Genomic DNA, 5,000 nt, shown 5'->3' with positions numbered 1-5,000 from the left:
ATTGTGATTGGTTGAAAGAAATGCCAATAAACCAGAGCAGGTTTTTCTCCTATCTGGAACTTTAGACAACATAGGGATGGAAACGGGAGTGGGACGGGATTCGGGAGTCTTTCTCTTGGGATTTTGCAGGACAGGATTTCTTTTGGGGGGTGGGGGGCAGTCACATGATCGGGATGTGACGGGAGTATTTTCGTGGGCTTGGGATGGGAGCGGCAACTGATTCCCGTGTCACCCTCTAGCGTGGACTAGCCAGACCCTCCTCTACAGCGCTGTGGAACACAATACTTCAGCGAATTTAAGACTTTTTAAGGCCTGAAATTTTGAAAATCTTCGACTTTTTTAGACTTTTTAAGACACCGCAGAAACCCTGTGAAAGGCGCTAACAAATCAAATGTATTATTATTATTATTATTATTATATATGAATAAAGCTGCCTTGATTCTGTTCACATTTGCCATTAATGATCTTCAAACATTCTGGTTCTGATATTATATATAATATTTCTCAGCGGCATTTATCACGCAACACAAAAACGGAACCATCTTTACAGTGAAAGAGATGAAAAGATGTGTGATGGATAGTTGGAGTCACCATGTGGTTTACATTGAGAGGCTGAAGACAGCTGAGACGGATAGGAAACAGAGACGCTTTTATACATTCACACAACATCCTTCTGACTCTGAAAAGTAGCAATCTTTACTGCGTTTCTCCCTGCATTAATGTACTCTATATATGCAACGGTGGAATGTAACTAAGTACATGTACTCCAGTACTGTACTTCAGTCCAGATGTTGATGTACTGGTACTTTACTTGAGTCTTTTCTTTTCATGCCACTTTCTACTTCTACTCCGCTACATTTCAGAGAGAAATATTGGACTTTTTACTCCACTACATTCATCTGTTACAGCTTTAGTTACTAGTTACTTTAGTTACTCCACTACATTCATTTGTTACAGCTTTAGTTACTAGTTACTTTAGTTACTCCACTACATTCATCTGTTACAGCTTTAGTTACTAGTTACTTTAGTTACTCCACTACATTCATCTGTTACAGCTTTAGTTACTAGTTACTTTACTTACTAGTTACTTTACACGTTAAGATTTCTGCACACAAAACACATGTAGTTTATAAAATCTGATGTTTGATTCTAAAGTAAACTAACCGACAATATAACGGACTACAAGTCCAGCTGAGATGATCAGACCATTAAACACACAACTGGTTGGAGAGACAGGAAGGAAAGAAAGGAAAGAAAGAAGAACAGAAAGAAGAGAAAGACAGAAAAGACAGATAGAAGACCAAAAGGAAAGAGACAGAAGACAGAAAGGAGAGAAAGACAGACAGAAAGGAGTGATAAAAGGACAGAAAGAAGACAGAAAGGACAGATAAAAGGACAGAAAGAAGACAGAAAGGAGAGAAAGAAAAAAGAGACAGAAAGGACAGAAAGAAGAAAGAAAGGAGAGATAAAAGAGACAGAAAGAAGACAGAAAGGACAGAAAGAGAAAGAGACAGAAAGAAGACAGGAAGGAGAGAAAGAGAAAGAGACAGAAAGAAGACAGAAAGGAGAGAAAGAGAAAGAGACAGAAAGAAAGACAGAATGGACAGTCAAAAGTATTTATTTTCAACTTGGACCTGGGGAGGACGAGCCACGACTTTTACACCATCTTCCACGTTCACAGACGATACGGCTGATAACTAGGGCTGCACCATATGAGGAAAATATGCGATAACGTTGAATATCGCGATGACGATACTATTTACTTTACTACTGTAAAGAGATATTAAAGTGTGCTCGGTTCTGCTGCTTTCAGTTTTCTGCTAAAATACAACAAAGTGCTTGTTGAACTAACGACAAACAAAAATCAATTCCAACCTACTTTTACTGAACAGACTGAACATTGAATTGAATATATAAGTAATGAATATATATTATATATATTTTCAGCTCGTTATTTCCTGCTGATATTTTCTTTCAACTAACACAAAAGATCTCTGAGTGTCTTTCGCGATACGTATATTGCGCCGGTTAATATTGCGATGACGATTAAAAAAAACGATGAATTGTGCAGCCCTGCTCGGAAAACCTCTGAATTTGATCCTAAATTCATTCTTTTCTTACACTATTCCACCCAGACTAGAGTGGCGACTAACGATTATTTTCATTGATGAGTTATTTGATCTCTAAAATGTCAGAAAATTGCGAAAAATGTGGATCAGTGTTTCCCAAAAAAGCCCAAAATGACGTCCTACAATGTTTTGTTTTGTCCACAACTCAAAGATATTCAGTTTCCTGTCCCAGAGGAGAGAAGAAACTAGAACAATATTCACATTTAACAAGCTGACATCAGAGAATTTTACCTGTTTTTATCATAAAAAAAAGACTCAAACTAATTAATAGATTATCAAAATAGTTCAAATCTAATAGTTGACAACTAATCGAATAGTTTTTGCAGCTCGAGCACAAACTGAACTTTTTTTTTTGTTTTTCTGACATTATTTTTGTTTTTGTTTTCACTAACACCAACTTACTGCCACTAGTTGTACACTACGTTTTGGAATTCATGGTCAATAAACCTAATTTATATAGAATTATACCAAATATTTGAGTTAAAAAAGCTGAAATTATGAATTAGTTCAGATCAGAGGAGCGTGTGTATGTTGAGTGGATGAGTTCAGTCAGGATACTGATTTGAAAGCATTTCAGTTTACACCCGAAATTCAATGAAAGTGATCAATTGTATTTGCAAAGAGCACAAGTATGGAATCCATCTTTTTTTGGTGGTAATTTGGCTAAAAAGAAACCCATATTTCTGATATAGACATTTTCAAAAAGGGGTCAAATTTGACCCAAAGACAGCAAGAGGGTTAGATAAAAAGGTGATAAAGAATCAAAAGCTCATCCCAGAGTTTAAAACAAACAAAGTGCACTCTGCAGATGTGAAAGGTGAGTCAGGTAACAACCACTTAATGCATGTCAGAATGAGCTGTGTTAATCCTGCACTGCTGCGGCTTTCTCTTCATTCATTCACACAGGAGGAAAAGAGTCACTTACAGGTCTGCTGCTCTGCGTCCGTCCGCGCCCTCTGCTCGCTCAACGCCCGAGTCCTGTCCTCTGAGTCCTGCAGCCATGTAGGGAGGTGCAGGCTGCTTCCTGCAGGAAACCCCGCCCAGCTGTCCACTCCTCCTACATAGCAGGTCTGACTCTGCAGAGGGAGCAAGTTAACACTTCACTTAAAGGTATGTTAACACTTTACTTGAAGGTATCTACATAAGAGTGACATGACATTCAATTCAATTCAATTCAATTGTATTTATAGTATCAAATCATAACAAGAGTTATCTCAAGACACTTTACAGATAGACAGAGTAGGTCTAGACCACACTCTATAATTTACAAAGACCCAACAACTCCAGTAATTCCCCCAACAGCAAGCATTCAGTGAGGGAGAAACATCGGGTGGTGAGGAACACTCCCTTTTAGGAAGAAACCTGGGACAGACCCAGGTTCTTGGTAGACGGTGTCTGACGGTGCCGGTTGGGGGTGTGATGAACAGTGGCAATAATAGTCACAGTAAAGATAATGGAACAGTGACTAGAAATAGTAGTTGTAGTAGTTCATGGCACAGCAGGGCACTGCAGGGCGTTACTGGGTGTAGCAGGACGTAGCAGGGTGTAGCAGGACGTAGCAGGATGTAGCAGGACGTAGCAGGACGTAGCAGGGCACAGCAGGACGTAGCACGACATAGCAGGGTGTAGCAGGACGTAGCAGGGCACATCAGGACGTAGCACGACATAGCAGGGTGTAGCAAGACGTAGCAGGGCACTGCAGAGCGTAGCAGGGTGTAGTAGGACGTAGCAGGGCACTGCAGAGCGTAGCAGGGTGTAGCGGGACGTAGCAGGGTGTAGCAGGGCACAGCAGGGCATAGCAGGACGCAGCAGGGTGTAGCAGGACGTAGCAGGATGTAGCAGGGTGTAGCAGGGCACTGCAGAGTGTAGCAGGGTGTAGCAGAACGTAGCAGGATGTAGCAGGGTGTAGCAGGGCACTGCAGAGCGTAGCAGGGTGTAGCAGGATGTAGCAGGGCCCTGCAGAGCGTAGCAGGGTGTAGCAGGGCACAGCAGAGCATAGCAGGGTGTAGCAGGACGTAGCAGGACGTAGCAGGGCACTGCAGAGCGTAGCAGGACGTAGCAAGACGTAGCAGGGCACTGCAGAGCATAGCAGGGTGTAGCAGGACGTAGCAGGGTGTAGCAGGGTGTAGCAGGGCAGTGCAGAGCGTAGCAGGACGTAGCAGGGCGTAGCAGGACGTAGCAGGGTACTGCAGAGCATAGCAGGGTGTAGCAGGACGTAGCAGAGTGTAGCAGGACGTAGCAGGACGTAGCAGGACGAGGCAGGGTGTAGCAGGGCAGTGCAGAGCGTAGCAGGACGTAGCAGGGCGTAGCAGGACGTAGCAGGACGAGGCAGGGTGTAGCAGGACGTAGCAGGACGTAGCAGAGTGTAGCAGGACGTAGCAGGGCACTGCAGAGCATAGCAGAGCGTGGAGCAGGACCACCGGAATAGCTGCAACCCTAATCCAAGGAAAACTGCTGGGCAAAAAAACATAAGGACTCCGGGGAATAAGCTCCCCAGAGCTGAGTTAGTGACGAGCATTTCTGGCACAAGGATGCACACAGATGGAAAGAGAGAGGAGAGAGGAGCTCAGTGTGTCAAAGGAAGGAAGTCCCCCGGCGGTCTAAAACTGTAACAGCTGGTGCGAGGCAGACCTGAGCCAGCTCTGTAAGGGTTGGGAGATGAATCTGACGACTATGAAGAGAGAAGGGGTGCCGTGACAACAGTCATGAATACATGAACTCTAACCATAACCATAACCCTGACCCTAACCATAACTTGTCATGACAAAAAACGAATGCCACTTACTAAAAGAAGCGTGATGTCATAAACGTTCATGACAGCGTCATGTCACTCTTATGTAGATACCTTCAAGTAAAGTGTAACCAAAGGTA

The 5,000-nt window shown here is 43.2% G+C and overlaps 1 protein-coding gene across 5 annotated transcripts in view; it reads right to left on the bottom strand.

Moving 5' to 3' along the window:
• col6a4a (collagen, type VI, alpha 4a) overlaps positions 1–3,135 on the bottom strand; it is a 99,547-nt gene extending 96,412 nt beyond the window's left edge. For all 5 annotated transcript variants that reach the window (XM_036005823.1, XM_036005825.1, XM_036005824.1 and 2 more), the window contains exon 1: positions 3,055–3,135. The gene's annotated coding sequence lies outside the window, so the exon portion shown is untranslated. The remainder of the gene's footprint in view (positions 1–3,054) is intronic.
• Between the last annotated feature and the right edge of the window lie 1,865 nt (positions 3,136–5,000).

The sequence above is a fragment of the Sander lucioperca genome, chromosome 10 (genome assembly GCF_008315115.2).
Source record: "Sander lucioperca isolate FBNREF2018 chromosome 10, SLUC_FBN_1.2, whole genome shotgun sequence".
Lineage (NCBI taxonomy): Eukaryota > Metazoa > Chordata > Actinopteri > Perciformes > Percidae > Sander > Sander lucioperca.
Note: the sequence above shows the minus strand (reverse complement) of the source record. Positions and strands in the feature narration are given on the sequence as shown.